Source organism: Zingiber officinale, chromosome 4A, assembly GCF_018446385.1.
Source record: "Zingiber officinale cultivar Zhangliang chromosome 4A, Zo_v1.1, whole genome shotgun sequence".
In the NCBI taxonomy this organism is placed as follows: Eukaryota; Viridiplantae; Streptophyta; class Magnoliopsida; order Zingiberales; family Zingiberaceae; genus Zingiber; species Zingiber officinale.
Window position 1 is genome coordinate 135,817,990 of NC_055992.1, and position 13,596 is coordinate 135,831,585.

Below are 13,596 nucleotides of genomic sequence, written 5' to 3' on the forward strand. Positions count from 1 at the left end.
AAATATAAATTATATAAAATTATAAAATATTATTTAAAAAATAAATATCGTAAAAGTGTGGTGACAATTATATAAAATAATAAATTTATTAAGGTAAAAAATATGATGATAATTATGTAAAATGTTAAATTTATTAAGGATATAAATATCAACTTTTAATTTTAAATCATAAATAAAAAATAAAAATAAGAAGAAAAAGTATTAAATTCTTGCTTTCAATTTTTAAATAAAAGTTATAGAAATCAAAGTAAAGTTGACATTCACCGACAATTAAAAGTGTTTCTATATAATTAGAATCTAAAAAGTGTTTTAGTAGAAATTCCACCCAACACTCCTTAAATAGCTCATCTTTCCTTCCTTGATAATTTGAGATATTCGATCAAGTCATTCTATAAGTCTGAATTATTTTAATTCAAAATATTTTCCGGTAATCCCGGGAAGGATTGTCCTATACAATAATAACTATTTAATTAGAAGGAAGATGATTAAAGTGAAGTAAAAGTAATAATAAATCAAAGAATAAAAGTGAAATCGAATAATATTAACGTGAAGCAAAGTTTACAAGGATCTGTATTTGCACTTTTATTACAAAGTTTTTTTTGTTTGAACAAAAAAAACGTTGATGAAAAATATTTTTTTTATTCTGTAATTTCTGGTTGTTGTGACAAATAGGAAATTAAAAATAGAAATTCAATAATCTTGAAAATAAAAAAATTATGGGCAAAAATTAAAACAATCTCATTTGATATTTTATCTCAGGAATATCCTTACGTTACGGTTTTTTTATCAGCTATTATATATAGCAGTTATAGAGTAATTATTACGTTATAAAATCAGTTATTTTATATTAATCAAAATTACTATACCCAAAATAATATCTCACACGTGAAGAAAGAAGAATAGAAGAAGAAGCTAATTCAAATGAAATCTTATAAGATTACAATAATAAATCTTATTTTATTGTCTTTTTACTTGAAATCATCTCTTGATGAATTTGAAAATGTATAAGTACTTCACTTTAAGTCTCCAAGAATTTACCATGTGTGATTAAAAAACTGTGAGCGAGAGTTTTTTTTTTTTGAAATGTCCATGAAAACCCTTTTCTAGGATTTTTATGCCTCCCAATCGATTCAATTTTTTCCTAATTGACTGCCACAACATCCGCCTGTCCAACACTTACAGAACGGTTCTTTTTTCAAACCCTAATCGATTAGTGAGTCATCCCAATCAATTCTGCTACTCTTTGTTCACTCGCAAAAAGACCTTAATTTATTAGTCCAGTCAATTAAGTCTTGCCTCAATCAATTCCCTCTTCTCACGATAAAGCACTTCCTAATCGATTGACCCAATCGATTAGAAGTGGTTGAATCTATTGAACCAATCGATTCAACCTTGTTTTCGTGAATTTTTCTTCATGAATCTCCTGGCCCTAATTGATTGGTTCAATCAATTAGAATCGTCCAAATGATTGACCAATCGAATCAAGCTTTTTCTGTGTTCTCGCAAGAACCTCCTAATCGATTACTTAATTGATTAGCTTAGGGTCAATTAATTACTCCAATCGGCTACCCAATCATAATTTGTTTAATTCAAGTATAAGGTTCTCTTTCCCAATATTAAGTCAATCGTGACCTGTTGGAACTTCTTCGCCAAATATCCAATCAATTCTTTGACCCACTTGGACTTTTCTCCTCGTGCCAAATATCTGATCCTTCATGACCTACTTAGACTTCCAAACACCAGGTGTCCGGTCAACCTTTGACCCACTTAGACTTTTCTTCTCATGCCAAGTGTCCAGTCCTCCATAACCCACTTGAACTTTCAAACACTAGGTATCTAGTCAACTTTTGACCCACCTGGATTTTCCAATACATGTCTTCACTCACCAAGACTTTTCTCCACCTAGCTTCACTCACTAGGATTTTTCCACTTGGCTTCATTCACCAGGGTTTTTTTACTGCCTAGCTTCACTCACTAGGACTTCCCAATTGTCTGGCTTCACTCATCAAGACGTCCCAATTGCTTGGCTTCACTCACCATGACTTTCTCACTGCCTAGCTTCACTCACCAGGACTTTCCAATTGTCTAGCTTCACTCACTAGGGCTTTCCAACTATCTAGCTTCACTCATTAAGACTTTCTATCTGCCTACTTTACTCACCAAAACTTTTCATCTGTCTATCTTCACTCATCAAGACTTTCTTCACTGTCTGACTTCACTCATCGGGACTGTAGGATCAAAAGGAATTTAGATATCTCCACAATGGTATGATATTGCCCACTTTGGGCCAAAACCCTCATGGTTTTACTCTTGGACTCTACCCAAAAGGCCTCATACCTATTGGTGCAATATCCTTTAGGTCAAGGTTGACCTGGTTGACCAAGCTTGAGTCTTGGTTTGAGTTTCGATGTTTGACAATATATTGGGTTTAGATGATATGGACAATGCAGGTGCAGTTGTTCATTTGGGGAGATTGTTGATACAATTCCCGCTTGGTCGAGGTTGACCAGTTGAGATGTGAAGGAAAGTCAAGTAGGTCGAGGTTGACCGGATACCTGACTCGAAAGTCCTGGTGAGTGAAGTTAGGCAGAAGAGAAATCCTAGTGAGTGAAGCTAGGTGAAAGTCCTGGTGAGTGAAGCCAGGCAGAGGAAAGTCCTGGTGAGTGAAGTCAGGCAGAGAAAAATCCTGGTGAGTGAAGCCAGGTGAAAATCCTAGTGAGTGAAGCTAGGTGAAAGACCTAGTGAGTGAAGCTAGGCAGAAGGGAAGTCCTAGTGAGTGAAGCTAGGCAGAAGAGAAGTCCTGGTGAGTGAAGCCAGGCACGGGAGAAATCCAGATGGGTCAAGGTTGACCAGACATCTGGTGAAAGTCCAAGCAGGTCAAAGGGATTGACCGGATACTTGGCAAGAGGAGAAAAGTCCAAGTGGGTCAAAGGGATTGACCAGACACTTGGTGAGAGAATTCTAGCTGGTCAAGGGTGACCAGATGCTAGGTTTTATGTACCAACAAGTCATGGTTGACTGGATGTTGGTTTAAGGGGCTTTGGATTTGGTTTGGGCGAAAACTAAGATCTGGATCGATCAGCTGATCGATTGGATCATGCCCAATCAATCGGCCGATCGATCGGGTGAGTCCCCGCGACAAAGCTCCTCCCAATCGACCAGTGGATCGATTGGGGAGAAGCATCGTGCGAACAGAACACCTCTGGATCGATCAGCCGATCGATCCAGAGCTCCCAATCAATCAGTGAATCGATTGGGAGGCGCGACTTCGCTCGATAAGCCCTGGATCGATCAGCTGATCGATCCAGGCATTTTTCCAGAGCACAGAGGCGCTCTGGATCGATCATCCGATCGATCCAAAGCCTCCCCGATCGATTGGGAGCAATCCAATCGATCGGGATTCGACCGTCGGCATCGTTTATAACTGCAGGCGCTCAATTCCTTCAGTACAACTCATACGATTCATCTCCGATCTTCACCAGCGACTCCACAACATCTCTTGAGGTTCAGATCGCCAGTTCTTGAAGGATCTTGGAGAGACATCCAAGTCAAGAGGCGAGAACACAAGAAGAAGGAAAAGTTAGGATTAGGGTTTTTAGCTGTAAAACCTGTAAGATTTCTTGTATTTGTTGTTCCCTTTGCTTTCTTCTTGTATTGAGAGATTGTAGGGCTTCTCCGCCTTTGGTAGTTACCATAAAGGAGTGTTATTCATAGTGGAGGGTGTGTGAGTGTGTAGATTATTGGATTAGTCACCTCCTTTGGAAGTGGATACCAAGTAAATCTACTTGTTAGCGTTGTGTGAGTTGTTTCTTGTTCATTTCCGCTGCACATCATTGAAGAAACAAGCAACGCCGACCACGAAGATTGCACTGAGCTATTCACCCCTCCCTCTAGCTACATTTTGGTCCTAACAATACCAATGGATATATCTTTTTCTCTTATAAACTCATGATCTTTTCCATGTGTTTTCAATGTGGGACTATGTTTGCAACCTTGCAGCCCTAATAATCCCCCCTTAAACAAAGGATCATAAGCTTCCCACGTCCGATCCTCGATCCACCAGGTCTTCCTGCCCCTCGGTCCACCTGATCTACTAGGACTTCCTTGCCTAGCCACAACTATGACTTCCTACCTAGCCGCAACTATGACTTTCTGCCTGGTGTCTGGTCCTCTTGATCCGATCATCCGAACATAGGAGACCCCACTTTCTTTGTTCGATGTCAATATTGTACTCACATGCCTCAATCAGACCATAGCTCCTGTGCACAGTCGACGGTTAAACATTTTGGCAGTCCGGGCTCTGATACCAATTGTAGGATCAAAAGGAATTTAGATATCTCCACAATGGTATGATATTGTCCGCTTTGAACCTATGCCCTCATGGTTTTACTCTTGGGCTCTACCCAAAATGCCTCATACCAATGGAGATATCTTTTTCTCTTATAAACTCATGATCTTTCCCATGTGTTTTGAATGTGGGACTATGTTTGCAACCTTGCAACCCCAATAGGGACTTCTCACACCAAGTGTCCGGTCCTCCATGACCCACTTGGTTTTTCTTTTTCTGTCAACTATCCCATTAATCTTGCCCTTGCCTAACCTCCAGTTAGGGCATTCCCAATCAAGTATCTAGTCAATCTTGACCTACTTAACTACTCTATCATATCAAACTAGTCAACCTTTGACTAATGGAGAATTATACCAATAATCTCCCAAATGGACAATTGCACCAATTATACTAATTGTCTAGCTCCACTCACCGAGACTTTCCAACTGTCTGACTTTACTCACTAAGACTTTTCCATCTACCTGTTTCATTGATCAGGATTTTCCATCTGCCTGTTTTCACTCACCAGGACTTTCTTCACTATCTGACTTTACTCACCAGGATTCCTTACCCAAGTGTTCGACCCTCAATGACCCACTTGATTTTTCTTCTTCTGCCAACTATCTCATTGGTCTTGTCCTTGTCTAATCTCTAGTTAGGACTTTCTCAATTAAGTAGCTAGTCAACCTTGACCTACTTAACTAATCTATCATATCAAACTAGTTAACCTTTGACCAATAGAGAATTGTACCAATAATCTCCTAAATGGATAATTGCACATGCAATCTCCATATATTATTAAACATCAAAACTCAATCTTGAGTCAAATTGGTCAACTTTGACCTAGGGACAATTGCACCAACAATCTCTCTCTTTTTGATATGTAACAATACATTTAAGTTAGGCTAACCCATATTAGCCCAAGTCCAACTTTATCCCATACTTGAAGCATGAATGTGAGTTTCTAACTTAAATCCCACATTTTCTCTCCCTTTGACAAACATTAAAAACTGTTCCCCTTAAGTGTTAATTTAATCAAAGTAATTCAATGAAAGTCTCATACTCTTCATTTAATCATATGCTCATCCTTAACCATATATTGTATACTCACCCTAGAGCATTCATTTGTTTCAATGAAGATTTCCAATCTTCCATTTAAAAAAAACATCTAAATACTTATAAATGCATTTTAGAGGACTAGGGATGATTAACTCGACTAAACATGGTTTAATGGGCTAAAATTAGACCATTTAAACTAAAATCAGACTCCCTAATCGATTAGTTTCAGATACTAATCAATTGAAGTTGGGTTTTAATCTATTACAGTCTTACAATCAATCAACTGAACGATTCTGTGAGTCCTTGTGCTCGCAGAAATTCACTTCAATCGATTTTCCTAATCAATAATGATAATCGATTGATCCAATCGATTACCATAACTGAATTTCTGATTTCGATTTCAGATCGAATTTTAGAAATACATAAATAATTCTATAAAATTTTAAAAATCATAAAACTTTGGATAGACATTACTTATGTCATATACTATTAGGGAAAAATAATTTTCTATGAAAACAACCCTAATTTTCAAAGATTGACACGTAATTGAAAATTATTGAAAACTTTAATGTTTCTCTCAAGTTTGTGTCCAACTATTCAATGGTGATTGCTATCAACAAATAGTCTTCACTAAGATTTTCAAAAATATTTTTGAAATCATTTTTAAAATCAATTTCCAATATTAATATTTGGGCTAAATGCACATGACTTGCACACTTGCTTTCCCCATGATTGGATAACACACAATCTATGTGTTTTGATGAAATGAAAATTCAATTAGATGCACTAAATCAACATCTTGAGTTTTATTCATTCTCCTAACATCTCACTTGTATCTATATGCATCCAAGCATATACAAGCCAACTTATTGTTCTTGTGAGATGTAGATATTGATTTTCCCTAATCTAAGAGATCATGCCTTTCTAATTAAGCATTTTAAATTTTGATCATCCACCTAGGATGTTATTTGATAATTATACTATTGTCCTTAATTACAAAAAAATAAAATAATGCATGAATATTATCATGACATATACCACATGCATACTTTCCAAAAAATCAATCTAAATATATTATAAATGGAATGATGCATGTATGAGAAGTATCAAAAATATCATGACATTTTTCATAATGAAATATGAATATCAAATATGATGTCATGATAGCATGACATATGATAGGATAAACAAAGCATGACAATTTAGTATAAATAAGAATACCTAAATTTTCATCTAAGTTTTGTCCTTAATCTATTTTTGCTAAGTTAAGCATAATTTGACCTAAAAGCCCCTTTTTTCTTTAAATGTGCCAAAATCCCAACTTTGCACATTTTCCCTTCTATCCTAGTTATGTTAATTTAATTAAGCTCAATTCCTTAAATATTTTAATTGACACATTTACTCTTCAAGAGTAAAAAAATCAAAGTTTCATTTTCAAAGTGTTACAACACATTGAAAATGCCCTAAAATATCAACTTTTTCATGGTTAGGTTAACTATCATTCTAATTAGTGTTGTCATCCTCTAAACTCATTTAGGGTGTAGAAAATACACTCTTAGGAACCCAAAATCTATTGGTGCTCCTTGGGTGTTCTAGGTATTCATTAAGGATAATTTCCCTTGATACCTTCTTGATGACCTTCCTAGGCTTCTTAGAAACTTTGGTCACACTAGCTAGTCTCCTCAAAGTCAACTCTAAGGATTATTTCCCTAGTAACTTTGACTTGACTCCTAGACCTAGGGCTAGTTCCATAACTATAAGGAACTTTATGGTATGAAGGCACATCCTTCTTGACTTTAGGTTTGTATCCCTAACCCCTCCTACCATTGGATGGTCCTTGCCTATTTTGACCTAGGTTTTTGTTCTTAGACCCTTTTTTTCATTTGTCATTTTCTTAAAAGTCCTCTCTGTTAGGACCTTTGTGCTCGCTAGAGGGGGTGAATAGCGGTTCGTCGCGCGCTTGTGTCGTTTGCTTCGTCTTGATGGTTTGCAGCGGAATATAAATCGAAGACAAACTATACAATGCTAACACCTAGGGTTTACTTGGTATCCACCTCAAGAAGAGGTGACTAATCCAAGGATCCACACACTCGAGCACTCTCCACTAGTAAACAACTCCTTCTCGGTCACAGCCGGAGGCGGAGAAGCCTCGTGCAAACCCAAACACACAAATACAACTCACACAAGAAGAGAAATATAAAAATACAAGTGAAAACACACTCTTCTTGCTTACTTGCTGTGTGTTGTTGGTGGTGGTGCAGCGTAGACCGGCATGAGGGGGGTGAATTGCTGAAAACAAAAATAAAAATACCCTCCTCGAATTTCAACTCAGAAATAAGTGCAGCAATAAAAATAACTAGCAACTATATAAAATTAAAGACAGAAATAAAACGGGAGACCGAGGTTTAACCTGGTTACAACCAAGGAGGTTGTTAATCCAGGACAATCGAAGATCGCACTAGCAGAGTCTCCTTCACTGTAGGCGGAGAAGCCTTTTTACACACTTAATGAACTCACAAGTTGCTAGGAATTGAAAGCTTGAATGAATGAGTTGTTGTTGAATTCCAAGCTCCAGGGGCCTTTTTATAGCTCCTAGAAAGTCTATCCCGAGGGTCTAAGGCGCCTCCAACAAGGTTCAAGGCGCCTCCAGCTCGGTCAGCGGATAAAACTTTATTCGCAGCATAAACGGTCAAATTTGACTTGTTGAAGGCGCCTTCAACAGGGTTGAAGGCACCTTCATGATGGAGGCGCCTCCATGCCTGCTGGAGGCGCCTCCAAGCTGGCAGCACTATTTCCAGCTTGGTTTTTCCAGCTTCCGACGCTCCGTTCTTTTGGGTGATTGTGGCCAACCGGAATAGGGCTCACCCGAACCCAATTCCCGGTCTTCTCCTCGAGCAGCCTTCCGCCCCGGCTTAACATCCCTCGAACTCTGCGCACGCTCTTCACGCCCACCGGAGTACTCTTCCGCAGCTCTCTCGTCCTTCGGACGCACCGAGCCCGTCGGCTCCCTTCCCGTGCCGTCCTTCTCGCTAGCTGCGTCTTCCGCTCGACTTCCTGTGCTCCTAAGCTCCTGCACACTCAGACACAGGGATCAAACACGGCAGGACCTAACCAACTTGGTTGATCACATCAAAACTACCACGGGGTCCAACAATCTCCCCCTTTTTGATGTGCATCAACCCAAGTTCAAGTTAGGGTTAAAATAGCTAGACATAAAGAGTAATTTTAAAGAAGAAATTACTAAACTAACAAGTTAAGCATAATTTCTACAATTAGTAAAATTGCAATAAAAAAATTTTAAATTTAATTCTAACTCCCCCTAAACTTATACTTTTCCCTAAACTTGTACTTTTCTCTAAACCGTACTTTTCTCTCCCCCTTTGATCACAGTAAAAATGGGGTCTTAAGAATATTCAAGTAAGATTGAAGTTTTTTGAAAATTTTCTAAGTTAAAAATGAATTTTTTTAAAAAAATTGCTAAGTTAAAATAAATTTTCCAAAAAAAAATTTCTAAGAAAAAAAAAATCCTAAGTAAATGTTCAAATGTTCCCCAAAAAAATTTCTAAGTTAAGTGAATGAACTTTTAGAATTTTCCAGAAGAAAATTTCTAACCAAAAAATTAAGTTAGAATTTTTTTTTTTTTAATTTCTTAGGAATTTTTGTTTATTTTAACAAATATACTTTCAAAGCATTATTTAATTCTTGTTTAATGCTTTTTCAGAAAGTTAATTAAACATTTTCTTTCAATATTTTAGCTTCCAGGTCGTGGCGAGGCACTAGGCCTTCTTGGTTATTGGAGCAACAACCACTTCCTTAGACAAAGCTTCCATAAAGAATTTCAATGTTTAATTTTTTCACTGTAAGCTTTTTAATTTTTGAAAAATTAATTAAGCACAGATTTTGGAACCCAATAGAGGTTTCTTCCTACAAGATTTTTCAAAAATCTAGGGGGTACATATTTTCTTGGTATTTTCCTAAATTGACCTTGATGCCTCCTTATATACCAATTTAATTTACCATAAATTCTTAATTTTGAATTTGGAAATTGATTTAAGCATGCATCATTTTTCAATTTTTCAATTTCTAATTTTAAATTTTCATTTTCTGATTTCAAATTTTCATTTTCTTTTTCTAATTTATCTAATTCTCTAGAAAGAGCTTTAATAAATCTAAAAAATTGATTCGGGGTTAGATTGCGTACCTTACTTACCTGATCTGGTGACGCTCCCCCTTCACTACAGCTTTCTTCTGACGTTCCTCCCCCTTCGTCGATGCTCATCTCTGAGCTGGACATTTCTTCTAGCTGATGGTTGGCCATTAGTGCTAGTCCCGAAAATTCTTCGACTTCCGATTCGGAGGATGACGAATCATCCCACGTGGCCTTTAGGTTCTTGTGTTTACAGGATTCTGGCTTCTTGTACTTTACCCTTTCTTTCTCCTTTCTCTTTAGCTTTGGGCAGTCATCTTTGATGTGCCCCTCTTCGTTGCAGTTGTAGCAATGAACCGTCCTCTTCTTTCGATGATGCCTCTGCGATTTAAATTTGTTAGTACTAAAAAACTTATTGAAGTGTCTTACCAGTAGTGCCGCTTCGGACTCGTCGACTGAGGCTTCGGAGTCAGAACTGTTCATCTTTGCCTTTAAGGCAATGTTCTGACTTGTCTTCTCTGCTCTGTTGTGTTCTGAAACTCGAGATTCGTGAAGTTCAAAAGTGGAAAATAATTGTTCTAAAGTACTTACCTCGAGGTCCTTAGAGATGTAATACGCATCTACTAAGGAGGCCCACTCTGGAGTTCTCGGGAAGGCATTGAGCGCGTATCGGATGGAATCCCGATTGGTTACCTCTTCTCCAAGGTTCGTTAGTTGCATTATGAGCTCCTTGATTCTTGCTTGGAGTTGTGCTACCTTCTCACCTTGGTTCATCCGGAGGTTCGTTAACTGGTTCTGGAGGATATCGCGCTTCGCTAGCTTCGCTTCGGAAGTACCTTCGTGAAGCTCTAGGAATTTTTCCCAGAGATCTTTCGCAAAGTCGTAGCTTCCGATCCGATTTACCTCCTGCGGCGGTAGAACGCTGAGTAGGTGGAACTCAGCCTTTCCGTTAGCGACGAAGTCTGCTTGCTCCTTTTTCGTCCAGGTATTTTCCTCCTTGTCTTTCGGAACTGCATAGCCATATTTCATTATTAAAAGAATGTCAAATTCGGTTTTAAAAAAATACCTCCATTTTGCGCTTCCATGTGGCGAAGTCTCCATCGAACTTCGGGGGATGAATGTTCGCTCCGGCCATCGTCTTGATCGTAGTGCTTCAGTTGGCGGTTAGTCCTTCTGAGGCGATCAGGCTCTGATACCACTTGTTGGTGCAGCGTAGACCGGCAAGAGAGGGGTGAATTGCTGAAAACAAAAATAAAAATACCCTCCTCGGATTTCAACTCAGAAATAAGTGCAGCAATAAAAATAACTAGCAACTATATAAAATTAAAGATAGAAATAAAATGGGAGATCGAGGTTTAACCTGGTTACAACCAAGGAGGTTGTTAATCCAGGACAATCGAAGATCGCACTAGCAGAGTCTCCTTCACTATAGGCGGAGAAGCCTTTTTACACACTTAATGAACTCATAAGTTGCTAGGAATTGAAAGCTTGAATGAATGAGTTGTTGTTGAATTCCTAGCTCCAGGGGCCTTTTTATAGCTCCTGGAAAGTCTATCTCGAGGGTCCAAGGCGCCTCCAACAAGGTTCAAGGCGCCTCCAACAAGGTTCAAGGCGCCTCCAGCTCGGTTAGCGGATAAAACTTTATCCGCAGCATAAACGGTCAAATTTGACCTGTTGAAGGCGCCTTCAACAGGGTTGAAGGCGCCTTCATGATGGAGACGCCTCCATGCCTGCTGGAGGCGCCTTCCTCCATGCCTGCTGGAGGCGCCTCCAAGCTGGCAGCACTATTTCCAGCTTCTGACGCTCCGTTCTTTTGGGTGATTGCGGCCAACCGGAATAGGGCTCACCCGAACCCAATTCCCGGCCTTCTCTTCGAGCAGCCTTCCGTCCCGGCTTAACGTCCCTCGAACGCCACGCACGCTCTTCACGCCCACCGGAGTACTCTTCCGCAGCTCTCTCGTCCTTCGGACGCACCGAGCCTGTCGACTCCCTTCCCATGTCATCCTTCTCGCTAGCTACGTCTTCCGCTCGACTTCCTGTGCTCCTAAGCTCCTGCACACTCAGACACAGGGATCAAACACAGCAGGACCTAACCAACTTGGTTGATCACATCAAAACTACCACGGGGTCCAACAGTTGTTGCCTTTTGAATCTTGGAGATGCACTCCAAGAACCCTTAAGAACTGGCAAGAAACTCGGAGGAAATCGCTGGTGAAGATCGCAGAAAACCGCAGAAAGAAATCGCAAAGATCTGTGGAGAAAACGCTCCGCCAAGGCTTTAAACAGTGCTCCCAATCAATCCAATCCATCCCCAATCGATTGTCACGTCAGCACCGCTCCATCGCAACCGTCCATCACCTGCATCCTGCCCAACGGTCGAATCCCAATCGATCGACCGATCGATTGGGAACATCTGAATCGATCGGTGGATCAATTCAGAAGCTTTCTGTGTTCTCGCGATCGCGCGAGAACTCCCCTGCCCAATCGATCGGCTGATCGATCGGTAGCTCCCAATCGATCGCCCGATCGATTGGGAAGGCCTCTGTGCTCACGAGTTATGGTCCCAATCGATCGACCAATCGATTGGGTCATTCCTTCCTTCACAGCACACTCCAATCGATCGACTGATCGATTGGACCCTGGTTCAATCGATCGACCGATCGATTGAACACTCTGAACTTGACTCAAACTCAAGTCCAAAGTCCCAAACCCAACTTCCGGTCAACCGTGACCTGTTGGGTCTCCATGCCTAGCACTTGGCCACACCCGACCAACCTCGAACTAGCCTTCTAGCCTCCTCCATCAGCCTTGTGTCTCTCGGATATCTCCCATCCTCCACGCCTTGCCTTCAGGAGCTTCTTTCGGCCTCATCCTAGTTATCGGATTATACCACCACACTCGACCAACCTCGAACTAGCCTTCTACCCTCCTCCATCAACCTTGCGTCCCTCGGATATCTCCCATCCTTCACGCCTTGCCTTCAAGAGCTTCCTTCGGCCTCTCCTAGTTATCGAGTTCTCCTTGCCGAGTCACACTCGGACTTATCTTGCCAAGACCACATGATTGGACTTACAACCTTTGCCAAGATCACACTTGGACTTCCCAATTGCCTGGCTCCTCACCAGGACTTTCTCCCTTGCCAAGATCACACTTGGACTTTCCAAATGCTTGGCTCCTCACCAGGACTTTCTCCTTTGCCTAACCTCCAGTTAAGACTTCACCACTGCCTAACCTCCAATTAGGACTTCCAGACGCCTAACTTCCAGTTAAGACTTACAGACGCCTAACCTCCAGTTAGGACTTACCCAGTCAAGTCTCCTGTCATCCCTGACCTACTTGACTTGTACTCTCATCAACCTGGTCAACCCTTTGACCATCTCCATAATCAACCTGGTCAACCCTTTGACCATCTCCACATCTCCATATATTGTCAAACATCAAAACTCAAATCCCGACTTAAGCTTGACTCAACTCAAGCTTAGTTAACCTGGTCAAACTTAACCTAGGAAAATTGTCCCAACACACTCTAATTGATCAAATCTTAACCTTAAGACTTAATTTTCTCCCCTTAAGTTCTCAAATTTAGATTTTTTTTTTTTATTAAATCCTTGGATATTTTTCTTTCTAGGCAAATATCTATTTTTTTTCTTAGGTTTCTTGCCTAAGTCATTTGTTGGAACCCCAAGATTGTTTTGGTGTAATCAACAAGTTAAGTTAGGTTTTGTGTATTTTTAACCTTGTGTCTAAGTGTGCAAGAACTTAGAAGCACAGGTAGTCGAGCGGAAGACGCAGCTAACGAGAAGGATGACACGCGGTGCATCCGAGGGACGAGGCACTGTGGAAGAGTACATCGGCGGACGAGAAGGAAGCGTGCGGTGGTTCCGAGGGACGAGAAGGTGGAGCGGAAGACTGCTCGAGGAGCAAGAGACGCAACTAGCGAGAAGGTCGGCACGGGGTGCGACCGAGGGACGAACACTGCGGATGAGTACGCTGGCAGACGAGAAGGAAGCACGCGGTAATTCCGAGGGATGAGAAGCCGGAGCGAAAGCCTGCTCGAAAAGAC